The following is a 26047-nucleotide window of genomic DNA, read 5'->3' as shown; positions in this document are numbered from 1 at the left end:
GTCATATTTCATGATCCTTTCTCTATTTCCTTTCCAAAATATGTGATATCACTACAATACAATAAAGCAAAAAAAAAAGTGATTTATGGAATCAGTCTCAGCATTTTATTTTCATTACTTATTTTTTTACCACCTTGGATATACATAAAGACTTTAATGGATATTTTTGGCTTTTGAATCAAAGGAAGGACTCAACTAGAAGGACTTCAGATTTTACTGTAAAAAAATCCAAAAGTCAGTTTAAAAGTCAGAGTTGGTCCCTTGTTTATTTAGTCACCAAATAGATTTTTATTCATAAAGCAAATACACTGTACTAGAACCTGTGGTACCTTTAGTGAAGGAGAAGATGATGTCTAACAAATTACCACAAATTAGCAGCTTAAAACTGCACAAATTTATAATTTTCCTGGCCTAGGCTTCTACCAGCTGAGGTCAAGATTTTGATCAGGGCTGTGTTCTTATCTGGAGCTCAGAATCCTCTTCCAAATTCACTTCTTGTCTTCAGGATTCAGCTCCTTGGAATTGTAGAACTGTGTTTTCCATCTTCTTGCTGGCTCTTGGTGGAGTCAGTCTTAGCTCTGAGAAGCTGCCCTCAGGTCCTAACCACAAGACTCTCTCCTCCTGCAGTGTATGTATTAATCACTCAGTCATGTCCAACTCTTTGTGACCCCATGAACTGTAGCCCACCAGGCTCCTCTGGTCCATGGGATTTCCCAGCAAGAATATACTGGAGTAGGTTGCAATTTCCTTCTCCAGGGGATCTTCCTGACCCAGGGATCCAACCCTAGTGTCCTGCATTTCAGGCAGATTCTTTACTGTCTGAGCCACCAGGGAACCTACTCCTGCAGTAGGACAGCTCACTTTTTCAAGGCCAAAAAGAGAAACTCTTTCTTTTAGAATTTATCTCTGCAGTCTAAGACAGTCTTATGTAATTCAACCTAATAGAGTGATTGCTCCATGTTCATAGGCCCCACTCACACCGGGAGGGAATTATACAATATGTATACACCAGGAGCCAGGAATCTTAGAAGTCATCTCAGAATTTCTACAAGGACACCAACTCTCAAAGATCTTTTCCAGCAAGGAGAGAAGATGTATTTCGGATGGCATCACTGACTCGATGGACGTGAGTCTCAGTGAACTCTGGGAGTTGGTGATGGACAGGGAGACCTAGCGTGCTGCCATTCATGGGGTCGCACAGAGTCAGACACGACTGATCTGATCTGATGATATGGAATTCAGCCCCTCTATTGACCTATCCTTCCTACATTTCAAATAGAGCATCTGAATATTAGGATTAAATATTTAAAATCTATTACTATACAGTAAATGTACTATAGTAGAGTCGGAGTTGACATATCTAATTAGCATACCACTTTTTCAAGCTGACAATAAAATAAATCAGGTGTATATTTTATATAGTTTACAAATATGATGTATATATTTTGGAGAACTGTTTTTCTTATCTGACCTTGTTATGTGTGCTGAGTTGCTTCAGTTGTGTCCAACTTTTTGCGGCCCCATGGACTGTGGCCTGCCAGGCTCCTCTGTCCATGGGATTTTCCAGGCAAGAATCCTGGAGTGGGTTGCCATGCCCTCCTCTAGGGGATCTTATGGACCCAGGTATCTAACTCCTGTCTCTTACATCTCCTGCATTGGCCAGCAGGTTTTTTACAACTAGTGACACTTGGGACACTCATTTGACCCATTATGAACATTTTCTATTGTATTATTGTTTCTCATGAGAATTTTATGAGAAATTTATTGCATCCATTGCTATACTTATAATGACTCATAGGAATACTTTAGGTTGGTATGTCATCACATTGATTTTTCCTATTAAACAAACAGTAAGCTTTTTCCACTCAAATGTTACCATTTTTGATAATATGATTGATATTTTGTGTTTACATATGCTATATATGAAATATAGTTTTATCTTATAATTTAAGTATTCACTCAGATATATTTTATTTTGTGGCTATGCATTGATAAAATTGCTTCACAAAGTACAGTACCAATTAGAACCCTAGTTTTTGTTTAAGAGAACTAATAGATTGTTATTTAAGCTTGAAACAACTACACTGAAACTTATTTGATTTTGTAAACATTAAAAATGTTTGAATGCTAAATCCTATAGAAGCATTGAAAGACATCTAGGAATTCATCAGTATAAATGTCTGAATTTTACAGATGAAGAAACTGAATTCTCTAGAGGTTTCTTTGAGGCTGTTCTAGGTCACATGGCTAATAATTGTCAGAAACGGATGAAAAACAGCTCTCATATCCAGCACAATCCTTTTGCATTGTAGATGTGCTTCTTAGAATTTGATGGCTTTCAGATCATTTCCTTGGGGACTATGAAAAAACAAATTAAGAGGCCCACTTTTGTGGATTCTGAATCAATCTATTTTTATTCTGTAAAAGCACTCATTTGATTCTGACACAGGCTATTTGGGAGGCTATCATACTCAGCAAACTACTAACAAATCTGTTATATATATAAAGAAATTTTTTAAAAGAGAAAAGAGAAAAAAATATGAAGATTTGGAGTCTGCCCTTGCTTAAAGCTGAGAGTTTCTGTTTTCCCTAATGAATCTGAGACAGACTCAATATACTTATTTATTGTTCTTGTCTTTAAAGGCAATACAATTTCTAGTTTTATGAGAAATTTATGAGAAATTTTATGAGAAATTTAAAGGTCACATGTCAGTTATAAAAAATCTCAGCACCATAAAAAGATATAGAGTGAAAAAAAAACCTTCCCTATCACTCCAAGGACACTTCCCAAAGATAACTTCAGGGAATGGAGTATCCATTTTTTTTTTTCTAGGCAATTTTTTAAGTGTTTAAGCATAAATCTATGAGTGAATTTTTCTTATGTGAATGTCAATGTATATTGATATTATATGAACTGTTCTGCGATTTCCTTTTTCCACTTAGTATATCGGGCTTCATTCCAGTATCACAGGTCTATATGTATATTTATATTTATATATATATATATATTTTTTTTTTAATGGTTGCATAGCATCTTTGGCAACCCACTCCAGTGTTCTTGCCTGGAGAATACCAGGGACTGGGGAGCCTGGTGGGCTGCTGTCTATGGGGTCGCATAGAGTTGGACATGACTGAAGCGACTTAGCAGCAGCAGCATCTTATTACACAGCTACATCAATACTTTCTTAATCAATGCCCTACAACAACATACTCAAGCATCTGTCCTACTTTTGTGCTATTACAAACAATGCTTTAGTGAACTCCACTTTGGACATTTACTGTTTTGTCTTTCTATGGCTATTTTTTTAAGGTAGACTGCCTATAGATCAAAATATATTTTCATTTAAAATTTCCATTAAAAAGCCATTTACTTTCAGTAGGATTTAATAGTGTATTTTTCCATCTTTACTAGTACAGAATACTGTCAATCTCTTTAATATTTATCATTATAGTAGATAAACTGTAACATCATAGTAATAGATAATATATATGTAGTGCTTACTGTGGCTAAACATCTCATGAATGCTTAAGAAGTTTAATTTAATTAATCCTGGAATCAATCTATGAATTGCAACTATCTTCATTCTTCAGATGAGGAAATTGAGGCACAGAAAGGTTAACTGATGGGTCTGAGGCCACAAGACCAGCCAGGTTTTAGAGTTGAGATTTGTACATAGATTGTCTGATTGTGTAACTCTAGAGTCCTGGTTTTCAAAAGGAGCACTCAACTACTTCAGCATTCATAAATTTTAGGGTAATGTTTAATATTCTGTAAGTTTTAAAGGTTCAGTAAGTATAAACTTATTCATCAAGTTTTGTATTTAAAATTCTAGGTCATGCCCTTGCCCAGCAAGCTCCTGTTATTTATGAGTTATTTGTAAAAAAGGAAATTAGAAAATATATTTCCATTGTATTATATCTCTTTTTCAGGTGATTTAAGCTAATTTTCTACAATACAGTCATTTTAATCTTATTTAATCAGTCTTTCAATTTGGGCATCTGAGTATGGCTTAGCATTATAAATATACTCATTTATATATTAAGTTAATATTTTCAGAATAATTTCTAATTTGATTATAAGTAGACATTAAAAGACATGTATATGTATTTTGATTTCTATCAAATTTATTTTGGTAATTCTTTTTAAATGTGTTACAAAAGGTTATTATACCAAATATTAGTGTTGTTATGGCCAAAAAGAGAATTTGATGTAAAGTGAGTAATATTTCAATAGCAAATTCAATATAAATTTTAATCTACTTTAATTTAATCATGTAAGGTATATTATTGGGAATAAAAATGTTAGAAGAAAATATACAAACATTGTTATTATAACTTAGAGTGATAGAATCATGGACTGTTTTTACTTTTTTCTTTTCTCCAACAAACCATCTCTACTACTTTGAAATTCTCTTCATTTTTGTCAGTTAATTTTACACTGTAATATAGGGCCAGAAAAAAAAGAGATTATTTTCCTTAGCTTGTAATAAATGCCATAGAAATATATGTACTTATTCTCTATTGCATGAATCTAAAATACCTAATTTTTTCTTAAAATGTCTGGGATATGAGGAATAGTGTTACATCATTTTCTTGTTGCTTTTCTGTATTCCCTTAAATTAAAAGTCTGGTCATGCATATTTTTAAAGATGAAGCATAATTTCCTAAGAAGGAAAACATAACTCATTAATAAATTATAATTTAAGGTAATGTAAGAGCTGTATGTCAGAGTGAGAATGCAGCAGATCTGGCTTCCAAGGTGAGACCCAAGCAGACGGTGTGTAAAAACAGTATGTCAGCCTTGACATGAGCTGGTCCGTACCACGCACACAAGCAAAGGAGAGAACTTAACAATGATAAGGCACAGTGCGGCTTTCCAGCATCACAAAATAGCATGTTCAGGAAGACCATATTTATTGTGAAGTAGGAAGATGCCTTCCCATTCTCAAAGCTGCAACTCTGTTGATAGGAGTATTGTTTTTAGAGATCATTCTTAAAGAATCTTAAAGGATCTTCAAATATTTGGTAGAGCAGCATCATTTTAAAATATTTTACACATTTACAAAAAGGCTTTCCTTTTTACCTCCCTTCATTTTATAACTCCATTTTTGTAGGTTTAAGCAACTTCTTCCTCATCTATAAAACTCTGTGTGTGTTTATAGGTATGTGTTCTACTCTACATTTTTTAGTGTTTTTTCTTATGTGGCCTTATTAATTTTTTCCCTGTGGATCATTGACTCTTATTATTAAGTAGGATACCTATACCTGTGTTATGATGAGAATAAAGATTAAAAAAAGTTAGTGAAACAAAGCAAACCAAATATTAGCACAATCACTGCCATTGTATTTTTCCATTTAAGTTTTTCACGTTTGACTGGATAGTTAGAAGTTCTTTTATAATCAATATAAATTTCTTCTATCACTGGAAAGAACCATAAGACTTTGGATTCACCTGTTTTATAAGAAAAATACTTGGACTATAGAAGCCAAATCTCCTGGCTTTAAACTAATCCATGTCAACATGATAACAAATGTTCTAGGACAGCAAAATAGCAACTGCTCATTTGGCCAAGACGGCGGAAAACATTGCAGATTTCAAATCCCTCACATATGTCTTCCTTCATTAAAATGTAGCTGCTTTGAGTCTTAAGTCCCCTGGTACTCTGTGCCTCAGTCATTTAAGTCAACTTGACATCTGCTCAGAATTAGTCGCTGTGCCCACTTGGTCTAATGGGATTCACTCATGTGGAAAGTAAGCAGCACGCTTAGAATGAGAGCCTAATGTTTTCCTGCCCAAACTACAGGGCAGAAATGCCTCCCAATCTCAGAATATACCATTCCCAAAGGCTTATGGAAATATGCAAACCTACAAGTTAGATGAGTCAAATTGCAATTTTTCCATGAGTATGTCATATCTTGAAACTATACTCCATAACAAACATTTTAAAGATTTTTTTCTTCTCTTACCCAGTACAGTACAGTGTTAATCACTCATTCGAGTCTGACTCTTTGCAACCCCAAGGACTGTAGCCCATCAACCTCCTCCATCTACGGAATTCTCCAGGCAAGAATACTGGAGTGGGTAATCATTTCCTCTCTTACCCAAATTCACTGAAAATAGTGAGAAGTGGGAAAAAAATCAGAAATAAGCAGAAACCATATAACAGACAGATGTTTCATAGCCAGATTAACTAAAGCAATCTTGTAGACTAGTTAAATAAACCACAGAGCATTTGACAGTCTGAGGCCTTTACCTTGATGGAGTTATTTTTTCCAATAGGTAGTAATATAGACTTTGGCTTAAACGTTTCCTTGCCAACAATGATTATCTCAGTCATTAGTCAATATTATTGCTTGCTTTTCTTTGAAGTCTGGACGTTATCAATTCTTATGGATTCTTCATTGAAAAGGCATAGAATACAAATCTAGATGAAACAAAAAGTCTATAGGATGGAGCAAAAGTTTTGAGAAATGGAGGAATCAATGGCAAATGACTGACTATGCAAGATGCCTACTATGTGATATGTAGCTTGTATATGATCCAACCCTAATATCCAGGAGATTGAAACACTTAATAATTAAAATCTTATCAGACCAAGTTACTACACATATCTATTTATACTTGTAGTATGGTTAGTGAGACCAGAAGGTGCCCAAAAGGATCACTTGGGTTCTGCAGCTATTTCTCTCTATCTTTATTGTGTAAAACCAGCTCTGCTATCCTCTGATATGGATCAGTCATAAGTGACAATACGGCATTTTCTCTTTTCACCTCCTGTTTCTTAAACACAAGATATTGAACATTTCCTGAGGGCCACTCTTCCGATTCAGTGGGACTCTTGCTATGTCCCCTAGCAAGAGTGTCCTCCCTTTGGAGGCCAGGACTTCTAAATCTTTAGAGATTAGAGTTGCAGTCCTGAGAAAGACTAAATATACCAGTAGGTCATTGGGAAGGATGGTCAGCATAGCCACTCCTGCTCCAATTCCTTGGTTCCTGAACCTACCTATTCTTATTGAGAAAAGAAAAGCATCACACAATGCTCTTTAATTTGAAAAGTCACTCTGTCCTAGACTTTGGTATTTCTTGCTTTCAACATGATTCCTCCAGGAGGAATCAGGCTTCATTATTCTAAGAAACTGTGGTACATGAGATGATCTTTTGTTTGCATGGTCATAGGCTTGGTGCTACCCCTCCTTCTCTAGTCAAAGCCTGTGCTGTGTGGGATTCCATGTCTACAGATCAGTCACTCCATGAGTCCCTGCATTATGGTGATGGCTGATGCTCTGCAGGAAGCAAAGGTGATTCCATACCAGGAAAAAAGTGTCTATATCTGTGAAGATAAATCACCAGTACTTTCAGGAGGGAAAATACTCCATTTTCCCTGAATACAGGGAAAATACTGTATTCAATTTGATAGCAAGTTGCTGATTGGTTTTCTTGATGAACAGCATCTTATCAAGGGTCCAGAGTTAGTTTCATTGCTGAAAAGTTGCACACTCAGGAGCAGCAATATCTGTTTTTGCTAAGCAGGGTTCCATCTCTTAAGTCCATGCGTAAGTTTTCTTTCTACTTTCACTACTTTCACTCTGTTCATGTGATCATCTTATCACTTATGGAGAGTCCTGTAATGGAATTTGGCTATTGTCATTGGCTGAACCATTTCTTCTTTGGTATTTCAATGTTTTTCTGTGAGAGATCCTGGGTTTTAATAACATATGATAGAAGCATCTTTACACTATATGCCCATTCTCTTATGTCCATTCACAAGCCTCTTCCACACATCGCCTTGTTTGTAATGCAACTGCCCTATTCTTTTTTTTTTTCCAGTGCATTGGCTATGTAACTTTTTATTTCATGTAGGTGTTGAACAGCACTTTTCCTGGCTGCCTATCTCCTTCATCCTATGGACACTGTGCTTTATCCATCATTTCCACCACTCCCCATTTCAAGGTCCCTTAGATGGTGATGGTAGTTGAGGCCACCTAACTTCTGTTGTTGAAATTCCTTTATTATTTCTGGGCTCCATCAGTCCCATGGTCATTAATGAGCTTAGATCTATGTCTAGGATTATAGCTTCAGGAACTAGAGACATGGTTACTTACTGGAATTTAATATTGAAAAATAATCACCTCAATTTTCTTTTTCTCTCTTATACTAAATCATAGTTTTCCGGTAGTAAAGTAAAGTGCATATCCTGTCATGTTTTCTACAAGTAAAATTACGAAGTCTTATGACTTGAAGAGTCCTCAGGAGACCTATTTTCTCTATTTTACTTGCTATTCAGAACCACTATTTCTGTGGTTCAGAATCTTTTCCATGTAATGGCACACAAAGAAAATGAAAATACTCTAAAGAGACTGAATATAGTAGATGGAGAAGGCTGTTCACAACCTGATGTTACAGAATCACAGTTCTGATTCCACAGATCCCGCTCAGCTGTGCTGACAGGGTATCAGTAAGTTGATACATATAATCCACATGTCATGGTGCCAGTGATTGAGAAACTATGCCCAGCAAGACCATATCAGTCATTTCACAAACATCAGGTAACACATTTTAAGACTGTCCCAACATTTTTTTTTCCAACTTTTTAACGCAAAAATTTTTCCCTTAATTTTTTAAGTTTATTTATTTTAATTGAAGGATAATTGATTTACAATATTGTGTTGGTTTCTGCCATACATCAACATGAATCAATCTTAGGTATACCTATGTCTCCTCCCTCTTGAACATCCCTCCCACCTCCCATCCCATCCCACCCATCTAGGTTGTCACAGAGGCCAGGTTTGAGTTCCCTGAATCACACAGCAAATTCCAACCGGCTATCTATTTTACACATGGTAGTATATGTGTTTCCATGCTACTCTCTCCATTGTCCCACCGTCTCCCTCCCCCACCTGCCCATGTCCATAAATCTGTTCTCTACATCTGTATCTCCAGTGATGCCCTGAAAATAGGTTCATAAGTACCATCTTTCTAGTTTCCATATATATGAATTAACATACAATATTTGTTTTTCTCTTTCTGACTTACTTCACTCTGTATAATAGACTCTAAGTTTATCTACCTCATTAGCACTGACCCAGGTATGTTCCTTTTTATGACTGAGTAATATTCCATTGGAAGTTTCATGCTGAAGCTGAAACTCCAATTCTTTAGGCACCTCATGCGAAGAGTTGACTCAATGGAAAAGACCCTGATGCTGGGAGGGATTGGGGGCAGGAGGAGAAGGGGACGACAGAGGATGAGATGGCTGGATGGCATCACCAACTCGATGGACATGAGTTTGGGTAAACTCCAGGAATTGATGATGGACAGGGAAGCCTGGCATGCTACAATTCATGGGGTCGCAAAGAGTTGGACACAACTGAGTGACTCAACTGAACTGAATTGAATATTCCATTGTATGTATGTACCACAGTTTCTTTATCCATTTATCTGTCCATGGACAACTAGGTTTCTTCTATGTCCTGCTGCCGCTGCTAAGTCGCTTCAGTCGTGTCCGACTCTGTGCGACCCCAGAGACGGCAGTCCAACAGGCCCCCCCTTCCCTGAGATTCTCCAGGCAAGAACACTGGAGTGGGTTGCCATTTCCTTCTCCAATGCATGAAAGTGAAAAGTGAAAGGGAAGTTGCTCAGTCGTGTCCGACTCCTAGTGACCCCATGGACTGCAGCCCACCAGGCTCCTCCGTCCGTAAGATTTTCCTAGCTATTGTAAATAGTGCTGCAATGAACATTGGGGTACACATGTCTTTTTCAATTTTTGTTTCCTCAGTAGTAGGATTGTATCCCGATATTATTAATTCAATAAGCATCTATGTAGTAGACACTTTCATACCCTGGACAGTGACAATGATACTACAGTGAAACTATCCATGTTCAATTGTCTGGATCTCCCTGATGACCTCATCTTTCTCCAGCTCCTGGGAAGGTTAGCAGTTCACAGCTCATAGATGAGTCTGTCTTCAGGGAATTTCCCTCAGCACAAGGGGGATAGCTTACTCATAGTTAAGTCACTCCTTCCCTAGGGGCAACTCAAATACAGTGTTCAATAAGGGAAGCAGCTAAGAAGCTATCGACTTGAGTGAGCTCTGAAGAGTCATCCTGGCTCCACGGCTCTCTGTGGGATCAGCAGAGGGCTCTGTTACAACTTCTGTCTGGTTCAACATCTCCCTCTTCTTAGACTCACTCACCTCCGCAACAAAGCTTTAAGTGAGGAAGATCTCTGTTTCAGTGTCTGTTCCCATCTTAGGCTCACTTCCCAGGAAACAAAAATAAATAAGGCTTAGAGTGACCCCCAGGGAGCTTAGAATACAGAGGAGGGAGTAGCATGCAGAGATGTCAATATTATCAACATGAAGGATGCCATAGTGAATGTATAAATAAGATATATCAAAGCTCAAGATTTGAGAGAGCAATACAACCTAAGATATTGTAAGAAAGGTGACACTGAAGGCCTCTGGGAAGCAGAACAGTTCTATACTCTGTGTTACTGTTCTCCTGGCCAGGTTATGAGATGTGTGTATGCTAAGTCACTTCAGCTGGATGACTCTTTGAGACCCTATGGATTGTAACTCAGATGACCATTATATGTACTACTGTGAGCAAGAATCCCTTAGAAGAAATGGTGTAGCCCTCATAGTCAATGAAAGAGTCTGAAATGCAGTTCTTGGGCGCAGTCTCAAAAATTACAGAATGATCTCTGTTTGTTTCCAAGTAAACCCATTCAATTTCACAGTAATCCAAGTCTGTTCCCCAGTCAGGAATGCTGAAGAAGCTGAAGTTGAGCAGTTTTATGAAGACCTACAAAATCTTCTAGAACTAACAACCAAAAAAATATGTCCTTTTCATCAAAGGGGACTGGAATGAAAAAATAGGAAGTCAAGAGATACCTGGAGTAACAGGCAAGTTTGGCCTTAGAGTACAAAATGATACAGGTCAAAGGCTAACAGAGTTTTTCCAAGAGAATGCACTGGTCAGAGCAAACACCCTCTTCCAACAACACAAGATACAACTCTACACATTGACATCACCAGATGGTCAAGACTGAAATCAGATTGATTATATTCTTTGCAGTCAAAGAAGGAAAAGCTCTATACAGTCAGCAAAAATACATCCAGGAGCTGACTGTGGCTCAGATCATGAACTCCTTATTGCAAAATTCAGACTTAAATTGCAGAAAGTATGGAAAACCATTAAGCCATTCAGGTATGACCTAAATCAAATCCCTTACAATTATACAGTGGAAGTGACAAATAGATTCAAGGGATTAGATCTGATAGAGAGTCCCTGAAGAACTTGGGACAGAGGATCATGACATTTTACAGAAGGCAGTCATCAAGACCATCCCCAAGAAAAAGAAGTGCAAAAAGGCAGAATGGTTGTTTGATAAGGCCTTACAAATAGCTGAGAAAAGAAGAGAAGCTAAAGATGAAGAGAAAAGTAAAAATATACCCATCTGAATGCAGAGTTAAAAAGAACGGCAAGGAGAGATAAGAAAGCCTTCCTCAGTGATCAATGCAAAGAAATAAAGGAAAACAATAGAATGGGAAAGACTAAAGATGTCTTCAAGAAAATTAGAGATACCGAGGGAAATTTTCATGAAAAGATGGACACAGTGAAAGACAGAAATAGTATGGACCTAACATAAGCAGAGGATAATAAGAAGAGGTGGCAACAATACAAAAAAGAACTATACAAAAAAGATCATCATGACCTAGATAACCATGATGGTGTGATCACTCACCTAGAGCCAGATGCCCTGGAATGCAAAGTCAAGTGGGCCTTAGGAAGCATCACTATGAACAAAGCTAGTGGAGGTTATGGGATTTCAGTTAAGCCATTTCAAATCTTAAAAGATGATGCTGTTATAGTGCTACACTCAAAATGCCAGCAAATTTGGAAAACTCAGTAGTGGCCACAGGACTGGAAAAGGTCAGGTTTCATCCAAACCCCAAAGAAAGTCAATGCCAAAGAATGTTCAAACTACTACACAACTGCACTCATCTCACACACTAGCATGGAGAAGGCGATGGCACCTCACTCCAGTACTCTTGCCTGGAAAATCCCATGGACAGAGGAGCCTGGTGGGCTGCAGTCCATGGGGTCGCACAGAGTTGGACATGACTGAAGTGACTTAGCAGCAGCAGCACACCCTAACAAAATAATGCTCAAAATTCTCCAAACCAGGCTTCAACAGTATGTGAAGGTGGATTTAGAAAAGGCAGAGGAGCCAGAGATCAAATTGTCAACATCCGTTGGATCATCAAAAAAGCAAAAGAGTTCCAGAAAAACATTTCCTTCCACTTTATTGACTATGCCAATGCCTTTTACTATGTAGATCACAACAAACTGTGGAAATTCTTCAAGAGATGGGAATATCAGACCACCTGACCTGCTTCCTGAGAAATCTGTATGCAGGTCAAGAAGCAACAGTTAGAACTGGACATGCAACAACAGACTGGTTTCAAATAGGGAAAGGAGTACATCAAGGCTGTGTATTGTTACCCTGCTTATTTAACTTATATGCAGAGCACATCATGCAAAATGCCGGGATGGATGGAACACAAACTGGAATCAAGATTTCCAGGAGAAATGTCAATAACCACAAATACACAGATGACACCGCCCTTATGGCAGAAAGTAAAGAATAACTAAAGAGTCTCTTGATGAAAATGAAAGAGAAGAGTGAAAAAGTTGGCTTAAAGCTCAACATTCAGAAAACTAAGGTCATGGTAACTGGTCCCATCACTTCATGGCAAATAGATAAGTAAGCAGTGGAAACAATGTCAGATTTTCTTTTCTTGGGCTCCATAATCACTGCAGATTGTGACACTAGCCCTTAAATTCAAAGACACTTACTCCTTGGAATAAAATCTATGACCAACCTAGACAACATATTAAATAGCAGAGACATTACTTTGCCAACACAGGTCCCTCTAGTCAAAGCTATGGTTTTTCCACTAGTCATGTATGGATGTGAGAGTTGGACCATAAAGAAAGCTGAGCACCAAAGAATTGATGCTTTTGAAATGTGGTGGGGAGAAGTCTCTTGAGAGACCCTTGGACTGCAAGGAGATCCAACCATTCCATCCTAAAGGAAATCAGTCTTGAATATCCTTTGGAAGGACTGATGCTGAAGCTGAAACTCCAATGCTTTGGCTACCTGATGTGACAAACTGACTCAATGGAAAATACTCTGATGCTTGGAAAGATTAAAGGAAGTAGGATAAGGGCACGATAGAGGATAAGATTGTTGGGTGGCATCACTGACTCTATGGACATGAGTTTGAGCAAATCCTGGGAGTGGTGAAGGATAGGTAAGCCTGGCATACTGCAATCCATTGGGTCGCAAAGAATCAGATATGGCTGAGTGACTGAACTAACTGAACTAGTGGATTGTAGCCTGCCAGGCTCCTTTGTCCACTAGATTCTCCAGTCAAGAATACTGGAATAGATTTCCATTCCCTCCTCTAGGGGGTTCTCCCAACGCAGGGATCAAATTAGTGTCTCTTATGTCTCCTGCATTGGCAGGCAGGTTCTTTACTACTAGCTCCACCTAGGACACCCAGGGTATGACAGTGCAAGCTAAAAAAAATATTCAATGAATTGATGATGTTGGGGTAGTCTTAAAATTTATCATTTTATTATTTAGCATTTAAGTCATGTTATCAGTTTAAGGGAAAGTCTGACGATATGAGATGTTGGTGGTTAGTCTTAAATAATAAAGAAAAGTGAAAGTGTTAGTTGCTTAGTTGTGTCAGACTCTTTGCCACCCCACTGACTGTAGCCCACCAGGCTACTCAGTCCATGGGATTCTTCAGGCAAGAATACTGGAGTCGATTGCCATTTCCTTCTCCAGGGATCTTCTTGACCCAGATATTGAACCTGATTGCAGGAAGATTCTTTACCATCTGAGCCACCAGGGAATCCCTAAATAATAAATAGGACTTCAGCAGACAGAAAGTGGTAAAAACCCATTTCAAGCATTGAGTACAACATATTTAAAACCCCATTTTGAGGTATTTTTAGAGAGATACTGTAGTTTGGTATTACTCCATCGAGGAAATGAAACTGGTGTGGGAGGTAAGGGCTAGACTGGAAATACTGGCCTATCATGTCAATTTACACACCAAGAGATGTTTTTTTAAATTATTTCCATCACAAACTTTTAAAATACACATTAAATGAGTTATAGTGTTAGTTTAAGTAATTGTTTTCTGTAGTAACACAGAGTTCTCAAAATAAATTGGCTTAAGTGGGTTTGAAATGCTTCCTTCTCAGTATCAGTTCAAGGTCAGTGGTACAGACTGGCAAAATGTCTGGCCTTTAGAAACACAGCTTCCTTCATATTTTTGCTCTGCTTTCCCCTAATTTATATACTGGAAGCTGGGACAATGCCATGTCTGTGATATAGCATAGGAAAGAGGGACTAGAGGAAGAACAAAAATTTTAAAAATGCTTTAAGTTTAAACCTAAAGTGGGCAGTCATTTCTGCTCACACGCTTTGTGACGTTGAACCCAAGGACATGACGTGTATTTGTGCGAGCTTATGGATGACCATGGCCCTAACCTACTAAGGTAGAGATAGAGGTGTTAAATTTTTTAAAATAATGGAGAAAGAGGAAAAAGGACACCATTTAAAATTCAGTGGGTTCCATCCTGGCTGTCAATGTTTTAAAACGTGTGGATTTCATGTCTTAAGTGAGATTTCTGGCCTCTATTGAAGAGTGTGTGTTAGTTTCTCAGTCATGTCTGACTGCAATCCCATGGACTATAGTCCCCCAAGATCCTCTGTTCATGGAATTTTCCAGGCAAGAATACTGGAGTGGATTGCCATTCCCTTCTCCAGGGGATCTTCCTGACCCAGGGTTTGAACCTGGGTCCTCTGCATTACAGGCAGAGTATTTATTGTCTGAGCCACCAGAGAAGTCCTATTGAAAAATAGGCCAGCATTTTTGTTCAGCATAAGCCAGCTAGTTCTGGTAGATGTCATCAACCTCAAGGTATACAGTTCTTGGTTTAACATGGGCATAAGTAAAGAAAAAAGTAGATAGGTAAAGCAAATCTTTATATAGTTAAAAGACAATGCATAAATCTTTTAAAACTAGGACATAAAATTTGCTTATAAACCATACTATAACCAAAATTGTAATAAATGAATAAATAATCTTTAATAAAATTTTGTGAATTAAAAAAGTCTAGCTTACCAAACAGTGTTTTAAAAAATGCAGTTATGTATTAATTTAAGACACATAAAGTAAAAAAGGAAGAGAAAATACATTTTTAAATCATGGAGCATTTATAGTAGTATTTTTAATCCCCCCCAAACTATGTATCTTTAGCAAGAATAGGCATTTGGAAATATAAGTTAAATTATAAATAGCATTGCTCAGAATGTGAAGATACAGTTTAATTTTTACTAGACATGTTAAAACATTTAAACTATCTGTGTCATTTACTCTAGCAAATAATGATAGCACAGATAAAAAAATCTGTGCATGACTTTCACGCCTACTCTACATAACATAGGAGAGAGCTGCAGATACGGCTTGGCATTTTCCTTCACACAACTATGGGCCATAATCTGGTACCATGTTCACTTTAGTTTTGTACAAAGATATGGGCAAGAATCCCAACATAACTGGCAGTTACAGGAATGCTGTCTTCAAGAGGAATCTTTACAGTACTTAAGAACATGATGTATAGGCCACCCAAGCATCAGTTGTTTTGTAAAGTATGAACCCGTGTGGGTTGATGCAGAAGCAGTCCTGAATTTGATTAGGCTCCCTCAACATTGGACCAGTATCTTGTAACATCCTTGAGCAAAGTTTTCATGTCCCTCAAGGAACAATTTGATGAAAAGTTCTCCACCTCACACAGGAATCTGAGGTCTATGCATCAACAGGTTTTAATAGCTCACTCTCAGCCCAGCAAGCCCAAATACAGTTGACCAAATTTGAATCAGTTTTGCAATAAACATCATTTCTTAGTGGCTGTGCTTATGTCCTACGTTTAACTTAAACCATTCGGTTTCCAGGGAAACAATGCTAAGAGAGGTAATTCTGAGGTCATTCTTTCCACAGAAAAATAATTTAGACTTGCTGTTAACTCTTCTCTTCAAACACCCATTTAACTATATATGTGTAGCTGTAGTTTTGACAAGACTTGTGGTGTTAAAAATACTTTATAAATGGAACCTAAGACAGTCTGAGCAACATGAATCTTGAATCATCTTATAATTCTGATGAGAAGAATGTTTTTTATTTTATTTTTAAAATTAATTAATTTTAATTGGAGACTAATTACTTTACAATATTGTGTTGATTTTTGCCATACATTGACATGAATCAGCCATGTCTGTACATGTTTCCCCCTTCCCAAATCCCCCTGCCACCTCCCTCCTCATCCCAACCCTCTGGGTTGTCCCAGTGCACTGACTTTGAGTGCCCTGTTTCATGCATCAAACTTGGATTGGTGATCTATTTCATATATGGTAACATACATGTTTCAATGCTATTCTCTCAAACCATCCCACCCTTGCCTTCTCCCACAGAGTCCAAAAGTCTGTTCTTTATATCTGTGTCTCTTTTGCTTTCTCACGTATAGGGTCCTCGTTACCATCTTTCTAAATTCCATATATATGTGTTAATATACTGTATTGGTGTTTTTATTTCTGACTTACTTCTTTCTGTAAAATAGGTTCCAGTTTCATCCAACTCATTAGAACTGATTCAAATGCATTATTTTTAATGGTGAGTAATATTCCACTGTGTACATGAAGAATCTTGAAAATATTAGGACACATCAGTCAAAATTTTGGATGTGTCTAAATAACCTCCTGTGTTCCTCATTACCTCATACTACTTGTGCAAAATCATCATCATGGACTTCTTTGTTTCATTGTGTTTGGTAGATAATAACCATGATGTTATTTAGGACTAAGATCAAAGTACATTTGATTCTTTACTGTTAGCAGTAAAGCCAAACCATTTTATTCTCTACTTACTCTCCTTCTACCATAATTGCGTTGCCAGGGTGTGTGCATGTATGTGTGGGTACTTAGCAAATTAAGGTAATATTTAATCAAATAAAGAAGATTCAGGAGTTCTGAAGTTTAGTTTTAACTTTTCTCAGACTTAGAAGATGACTTCTGACAAAAAGGTATCCCTGTTTTAAGGTACTTTGGACTACATTGGGAAAAACTGATTCTCAGGCCAAGTTTCTGAGATGAGTGTGAGAACACTGATGGAGCAAGGAAAACAACCTGGAACATCCTCTGTGTTGTTATATATAAATTTAACCTGAGTTAAATTCAGTACTTTGTGTACTAGGAGGGTTAGAGAGGCAATTGTTGAGTGTGTTTGCAAGCCTGCCCAAACATAGGCACACATGTTTCTGCAACGTTCTGTCTTCTTTATTATGTTCTGTGGTCTGTATGGGCAGGTGCTTTATGCTGAGGTCAGTCTCTCCCTTGCAAGATTGCTGCAACAGCTTTTTAACAGAATCTAACATTTGGCAATGATTGCAGCTGGCTGTTTCATTTTAACTGCCTTTTGATATTCCAGGAATCACTGCCCCCAGAAGAATCTGCTGCTAACGTACTTACCACTTTCAGAACACAGCACTTGAATGAAGGGAATAAGGTACCCTGTGGTGCTTGTATATCTGTGAACTCCTTCTTAAAGTGAGTCTAATAAAGGGGAAGATACACAAAGAGGATGAAATTAGGTGAAGAAAAGAGACTAATGTTATAATAGTTTTCCTTCCCGCAGTGTACCCAACCATTGAGACTTGCTTTGCTTTCTCTGTCAGCTTAATTTGGAAGGGGAGTCTCGTTGATCACTTTACTTGACTTCTGAATCAGCTGGGTTAAGCTAACTGCTGGAAAATATCAACCACAAAATCAAATGGATTTATTTAGTCCTTGTTTGCATCAACTCCCCGCAGTGGTGAGAGAAGGCTCTGCTTCACACATTCATACGGGGACCCATTCTGGATGTCACTGTTCAGGACAAAAGGCCCCAGAGAGGAAGAGAGACCATGGGCGCAAGCATGGATGGTTTTTATGGGGGCTGATTCCCAGACCACATGCCTCTGTGGGTCTAAGGCACAGTGGCCATGAATTGCAAGGTCTCTGGAAAATGTGCTCTAGTTTGTGCCCAGAAGGAAAAGAAAATGTGTTTTGGCTAACATGGAAATCTCTGCTCCAAATGTTGTGACATGCTTTATTGAATTTCTTCTTCAGTTAATGGTTACTCCTTCAGAATGTTGACGGCTGCTTCTTTTGAAAACCTACTCTAAACGTCAGTTATCTGGATGATACTTCTGTTCTTCACTACAGCGTTTAATTATAGTTTTTACAATTATTTATTCGTTTGGCTGCATCAGGTCTTAGTTGCGGCACATAGGATCTTCCTTGCATCATGTGGGATCTTTCATTCCAACACGTGGACTCTCTAGTTGTGGCACGTGGCATCCGGAGAATGCAGGCTCCGCAGTCGTGGCGTGAGGGCTGAGTTGCTCTGCAGCATGTGGGAACCCAGTTCCTGACCAGAGACTGAACCTGCGCTCCTTTCACTGCAAGGCAGTCTCCCAAACACTGGACCATCAGGGAAGTCCCCTAATTATTTTTGAAATTTTTTGCTGAATCACACATCATGTCTTTCTTCTCTCCCTCCTTGCTTCCTCCCTTTCTCTTTTTCTTCCCTTATTTTATTTTTTAAAATCTCTGTCTTACACATAGATGGTGATGTTTGTGCGTACTTAGTCATGTCCGATTCTTTGTGACCAAATGAACTGTAGCCCACCAGGCTCCTCTGTTCACTGGGTTCTCCAAGCAAGTATACTGGAGTAGGTTGCCATTTCCTCCTCCAGGGTATCTTCTTGACTTAGGGATTGAACTTGTGTCTCTTGTGTCTTTTTGCATTGGCAGGTAGATTCTTTACCACTGTGCCACCTGGGAAGCCCTACATGTAGAAGGCTTGCTCAAATATTTGATCATTTTTGTTTGTCAATTCGTGCTTAAGGCTAAGTTACTAAAAGCCAGTTGGATTCTGTACATCTGCATGGACCATTAACTGGGAGACTGTAAGGAACTCTGTCAGAAAACAAACATGACTGTGTGTGTGTGTGTTTGTGTGTGTGTGCAATGTTTGTATGCATGTGCATTAGTAAGAGGGTTTTGCAGCTTTCTATTATCCTTGGAAAGAAATGGAGCCAATGGGTAAGAATGGGGGTGTGATCATCCTATATCTAGACATTTTGTAAACCTCCTCTTTGAAGTATGGCATCTTTCAACTACTTTATCTGTAAGGGAAATTACTCTGGCCTTTTTAAGCTGAAGGAATTTAACACAGACAGATTTTTGTTTAGAAAAATACATTGGGAAGATTGGAGAAATAGTTCCAGGTAAGGTTCTCAAAAATGATCCCTAGGAAAACACTCCAGAACTAGCCTGTGAAAGAATGCACAATATATGTTACTCTTAAGAAGGTTAGGAATCAGGGATTTATCACTGGCCCTGTTGACCCCAAGACTAAACTCTCTAACAGCACCCTGGGATCAGGAAAACAGAGCCCATAGACTTTATTGCAATATCAAGAAGCAGGAATCAAGAGGGCACCTCACTGTTGATTCTAGAACCATCTTTACCTGCTGGGCTAACATGACATTCACACAGCCAGTGACTGGACATGGAAGCTAGTTAGCAGCCTTGGGAAATCACTAACTTCTTCTGCCTATGCGTGTCATCAGAGGTGAAGAAGCAGGATAGCTTTGGCCTTTACAATGAACCTCAGCTGCAAGGAAGTCTAGCAGAGGTATTTTCTAGCTTCTCAACTTCTGAAATGCAAGATGGTATGTGTACTAACTAAATCCTCTCTAATCTGTGTAGCTTCCTAGTTAAACTTTTCTAGAACAGGCTGAGGAAGTGTTGTGAAGTTCTTAATTTTTTAAAATGGTATTTTAACAACTTAGCAGTCACTTATTTTATTTTGGCCATGCCGCATGGTTAGCAGGATCTTAGTTCCACACTGTGCCCCTGCAGTGGAATCACAGTGTCTTAACCACTGGACCTCCAGGGAAGTCCCAAGATGTGAAGTTCTAGCTGCTCTTCTATCCAGGAGAATTTCACCAGTCTTCCTATTTCAACTTGCTGTTTCACCTGTAAATTTTGCAGTAAATGATTTTGTGGTATTTTTCCTAGAGTTCTCTACAGGAATAAATTGTTCTTATTGACCTCACCCTTATGGCACTTAGGATCCAGTTTCCCAGCCTCCTACCTCTTTCATGTGCTTTCTATCTTCCAAAAGTTATTGACCACACTTGCACTTGCCACTTGCTATTTATCTCTTGATAGTGTTGTCCTGGTACAGAGAAAGAATTTTAACTACATTACCCTTATTTAGTGGGGCTTTAAAAGAAAACAGAGATAAATGTGTTCAACAAAATAAGTTTAATCTAAAGTACAGTCAAATTTTTTTTGCTATCTTTACTTTTTCTTAGGTGATCTATTTTTAGTTAACAGGTCGTAAATATCATACACATGCCAATATCACCTAAATGTATATCTTCACCCCTGAGTTCACCACAGAATTTCCAATTCATATATCCCTCTGCTTACTCGGCATGCCCTGCTGAATATTTAAGAGATATAATGAATATAACAGCATAAAAATAGAGTTCTTGATTATGTTCTATTCTTTCCTGTTTTATTTCCTAACATCTAAAAGATGTACAAACAGACAGTGAAGGGGGCTTGGATCCCAGCTCCTTTGCTAAAACTTACTAATTATTACAATATGAATCTTCCTATTTCCCAATGGGAAAATATTCCTTGTGTTTCAGCTTGAGATATATATTTTAGTGTTTAAAATTCCTCAAAGCCAATCTTTTCAAAAGACACGCACCTTGAACATTTTGCTTTTGCATTTTTTACTCAAGGTAAAAGAAATATCCTTCATCTATAAAATAAGTCACAATTCTGTAGATAATTAACACCCTTTGGCCACCTCATGCGAAGAGTTGACTCATTGGAAAAGACCCTGATGCTGGGAGGGATTGGGGGCAGGAGGAGAAGGGGACGACAGAGGATGAGATGGCTGGATGGCATCACTGACTCAATGGACATGAGCTTGAGTGAACTCCGGGAGTTGGTGGTGGACAGAGAGGCCTGGCGTGCTGAGATTCATGGGGTCACAAAGAGTCAGACACGACTGAGTGACTGAACTGAACTGAACTGACAAATTATTGTTTTTCATTTCATTTAAAATTTAATTTTATTTTATTCATTTTTACTTTTTAAAGGTTTGTTTCTCATTTATTTAACTGTTGAGTGTGTTCTGGTATATACATTTTTATGGAGTACAGTTGATTAACAGTGTTGTGTTGGTTTCATGTATACAGCAAAATGAAATCAGTTATGCATATACGTATATCAACTCTTTTTCATATTATTTTCCTATATAGATCATTAGAGTATTGAGTAAAGTTCCCTCTGCTATACAGTAGGTTCTAATTAGTTTTCTATTTTATATACAGTGGTGTGTATATGTCAATCCCAATAAAAACAGTGGTTAGATGTCACATCGTAGGTGGCAGTGCCTTAACCATATGCTTATTGTCAGGCGTCAAGGGGAGTGCCAACCTTCTCCTTTCACGCAACACTAAATCTAATTTTAAAAAAAGCTTGTTTTTTATCTTCTGTTCAATGTTACAGAATGATCCCTAGATTTATAGTGAGGACAATTGTTTTATTGCTCTTATTTATTTTGGTCCTGATATCCATGGGAATGAGACTTTGGGTTACAAGCCTCAAGTAAATATTGCATAATTATTTTTTATTACATAAAGTCGTACCATCAATAAACAATATTCTCATTTAAAAAAATGTGCTTGAAGTCAGAAATAATCTAAAAACTCTATATTTTATAGGTTAGGTAAACTTGTACTTGGAGAAGGCAATGGCACCCCACTCCAGTACTTTTGCCCGGAAAATCCCATGGATGGAGGAGCCTGGTAGGTTGCACTACATGGAGTCGCTAGAGTCGGACATGACTGAGCAACTTCCCTTTCACTTTTAACTTTCATGCATTGGAGAAGGAAATGGCAACCCACTCCAGTGTTCTTGCCTGGAGAATCCCAGGGATGGGGAAGCCTGGTGGCCTGCCCTCTATGGGATCGCACAGAGTCGGACACGACTGAAGCGACTTAGCAGCAGCAGCAAGCTTGTAATTAAGTTATAAATTTAGTAATGTGAATATAATATAGTGGTTATATTAAGAAACATATTGTCATATTTTGGAAAGAATGTTTCCACTAAATGATAAAATTACCTTCATGGTAAGGATGCTGCATAAGTAAGTTTGGCTAGAATTTCTTCATGATGTTAAAAAACAACATAAGAAGTGCTAAAATATTACATGAAGAAAATCAAGTCAAATGAGTAGTCAAGATTTTAACGTATTTAAAATTTTATCTGAAAATGATGGCAATCTGATTCAAATGGTATCTTTTTAATGGAGCCGCACAAGATTTTAACGTATTTAAAATTTTATCTGAAAATGATGGCAATCTGATTCAAATGGTATCTTTTTAATGGAGCCGCACTGTTTCCTCTAAAACTCTAATTAAAATTCTTCTGCAGACCTGCCTGGAGGGAGACAAAATTTTAAAACTATCGAAAGTAAAGACTGGCAAAACACCTACTGGTAAAATCTTGGATGATTCAATAGTATTTATGAGGCAAACAGATATAGATTGAAAATAATCTTCCAAGACTTGAGCACAAAGTGCACTTTGAGTCTACCTGGAAAAAGTAGGAGGATGCTGAACACTTTCTTCACCGTATAGTATCAGGCGTAAAAACACAGGGTGAGCACTCGCCTGTGTTTCTCACCTATGAAAATAATTTTAAATCCAGGCAAAGAATAAGAGACACTTTAGATAACTAAGGGAAGAATCAGGTGAACTGCTGGTTTATTCTGGGAGCACAGTTCCTTGAGAAAAGGCAGGCATGTGCCTTCAGGGAAATCTATGATAGCAATGCATGCTGGAAAATTACAGTTTTAATTTACTATATATATACCCAGCGGACTGGGGTGTCATCCCATTGGCAATGAGGCAATGAGGCAATGAGGCAATGAGATGACTGTCAGAAGTTCCATTAGCACAGAATCTTTGTTTTCTTCATTGCTTCAACTCAGTGACTCAAACAGTACCTGGTACATAGTAGTTACTGGTTATGTAGATATAGAGAATTGACAGGAAATGTTATTTTCAGCTTCATCCCACTGTATCTTGAAGTAAATCTAAAGGATATGGGACAAACCATGCAATAATTATCATCATTATTATAAGCATCATAATTAGCATAATTACCTAATATTCCTAGAGCTCATGCCTTTGTTTTCCTCTAGGAGTTTTATGGTTTCTGGTCTTACATTTAGATCTTTAATCCATTTTGAGTTTATTTTTGTGTATGGTGTTAGAAAGTGTTCTAGTTTCATTCTTTTGCAAGTGGTTGACCAGTTTTTCCAGCACCACTTGTTAAAGAGATTGTCTTTTCTCCATTGTATGTTCTTGCCTCCTTTGTCAAAACACTCTGTGACATAAATCACAGCAGGATCCTCTATGATCCACCTCCCAGAGTAATGGAAATAAAAGCAAAAATAAACAAATGGGACCCATTTAAACTTAAAAGCTTTTGCACAAAGGAAACTATAAGCAAGGTGAAAAGACAGCATTCAGAAAGGGAAAAATAATAGCAAATTAAGCAACTGACAAAGGATTAATCTCAAAAATATACAAGCAACTCCTACAGCTCAATTCCAGAAAAATAAGCAACCCAATCAAAAAACGGGCCAAAGAACTAAACAGACATTTCTCCAAAGAAGACATACAAATAGCTAACAAACACATAAAAAGATGCTCAACATCACTCATTATCAGAGAAATGCAAATCAAAACCACTATGAGGTACCATCACACGCTGGTCAGAATGGCTGCTATCAAAAAGTCTATAAGCAATAAATGCTGGAGAGGGTACAGAGAAAAAGGATCCCTCTTACACTGTAAACTAGTACAGCCACTATGGAGAACAGTGTGGAGGTTCCTTAAAAAGCTGGAAATAGAACTGCCATATGACCCAGCAATCCCACTGCTATGCATACACACCAAGGAAACCAGAAATGAAAGAGACACATGTACCCCAATGTTCATTGCAGCACTGTTTCCAATAGCCAGGACACGGAAGCAACCTAGATGTCCATCAACAGATGAATGGATAAGAAAGCTGTGGTACATATACACAATGGAATATTACTCAGCTATTAAAAATAATGCGTTTGAATCAGTTCTAATGAGGTGGATGAAATTGGAGCATTTATACAAAGCGAAGTAAGTCAGAAAGAGAAACACCAATACAGTATCTTTAACACATATATATGGAATTTAGAAAGATGGTAATGATGACCCTATATGCGAGACAGCAAAAGGGACACAGATGTAAAGAACATACTGTTGGACTCTGTGGGAGAAGGCGAGGGTGGGATGATTTGAGAAAATAGTATTGAAACATGTATATTATCATATGTGAAATAGATCACCAGTCCAGGTTTGATGCATGAGGCAGGGTGCTCAGGGCTGGTGCACTGGGATGACCCAGAGGGATGGGATGGGGAGGGAGGTGTGAGGGAGGGTCTGGATGGGGAACACATGTACACCCATGGCTGATTCATATCAATGTATGGCAAAACCCACCACAATATTGTAAAGTAATTAGCATCCAATTAAATAAAAAAAAATTAAAAAAAATTCCTAAAGTTCTGTGGAGAAGGAAATGGCAACCCACTCCAGTGTTCTTGCCTAGAGAATCCCAGGGACGGGGGAGACTGGTGGGCTGCTGTCTATGGGGTCGCACAGAGTTGGACGTGACTGAAGCGACTTAGCAGCAGAAGCAGCAGCAGAGCTCTGTAGTTAGTGCTAGACACTCTGCTGACATTATTTTTTAATGTTTTTGTTGTGGTGGTAAAAATCATATGATATAAAACACTATTTTAGACATATTTAACTGTGCAGTTCAATGACACTAAGGATATTCACATTGCTCAACTCTTGCCATCATCCATCTCCCAAATTTTTACTTTCCTTAACTGAAACCATCTCCCCATTAAACACTAAATCCCCATTCCCTCCCTGCGTCCTCACCCCAGCCCCTGGCATCTACCAATGTATTTTCTGAATCTATGAATTTGACTATTCTAGGTAAATTGTACAGCATTTTGCTAACATTATGTTATTCATATGACAACTCTGAAGGATAGGCAATAACATTATCCTTATTTGAAACAAACTTGACAGAGGTTACTAGAAATAGCAGATCTAGAGCTTGAACTCAAGCATTGGCTCCATGACCCAAGCTCTTATTTGGGCTAAAAACAAAGAAGTCATCTGATGGCAGATACTGCCCTTTGAATGTTTTTCTCCTCACTTACAGTGTAATAAACCCCCCAAGCTTTCTTTTGGCATATGGTTGCCAGAAATAAAGTGACCTTTTGACTGGCTCTGTTAAAGGTGAGTATGGTCATATGAATATGTTCTATCTGATACAATGAAGTGGAACTGACATGTACAGTACTTGAAACCTTAATGGAAGAGACCTCAGAAAATATTCTTTACTCCTCCCTTCTTCCTAGTAGTAGCTCTCTAGTTGCACTTTTCAGCAGCAGGTAGGTACCTTCACTGGTTAAGAGTTTCTTTCCCCTTACGCAAGTCTCCCAAAAGGAGAGACAAAGTTAGCTTATTGTCTTTCTACCCAAGACTATTGTTTTGTAACTAAGGGATATAGCTTCTTTGGTAAAAACAAAACAAAACAAAAAACCACAAACATGGGATTAAAAAGGCTTGGGGCTTCCCTGGTGGCTCAATGGTAAAGAATCCACCTGCAATATAGGAGCTACAGGAAATGGAGTTTTGATCCCTGGGTTGGTAAGATCCCCTGGAGGAGGTCATGGTAACCCACTCCAGTATTCTTGCCTGGACAATCCC

General features: G+C 38.1%; 1 long non-coding RNA gene and 1 pseudogene across 1 annotated transcript in view; one reads left to right on the top strand and one right to left on the bottom strand.

The window, feature by feature from the left end:
- LOC133240681 (uncharacterized) overlaps positions 1 to 1289 on the top strand; it is a 45672-nt gene extending 44383 nt beyond the window's left edge. Inside the window, exon 3 of the long non-coding RNA XR_009734296.1 lies at positions 968 to 1289. This is a non-coding gene — a long non-coding RNA (uncharacterized LOC133240681). The remainder of the gene's footprint in view (positions 1 to 967) is intronic.
- Positions 1290 to 21564: 20275 nt separating this feature from the next.
- On the bottom strand, positions 21565 to 21667 carry LOC133240823 (U6atac minor spliceosomal RNA; annotated as a pseudogene).
- Between the last annotated feature and the right edge of the window lie 4380 nt (positions 21668 to 26047).

This window comes from Bos javanicus, chromosome 28 (assembly GCF_032452875.1).
Source record: "Bos javanicus breed banteng chromosome 28, ARS-OSU_banteng_1.0, whole genome shotgun sequence".
In the NCBI taxonomy this organism is placed as follows: Eukaryota; Metazoa; Chordata; class Mammalia; order Artiodactyla; family Bovidae; genus Bos; species Bos javanicus.
The sequence above is the reverse complement of the archived record's forward strand: the minus strand, read 5'-3'. Positions and strand labels throughout refer to the sequence as shown.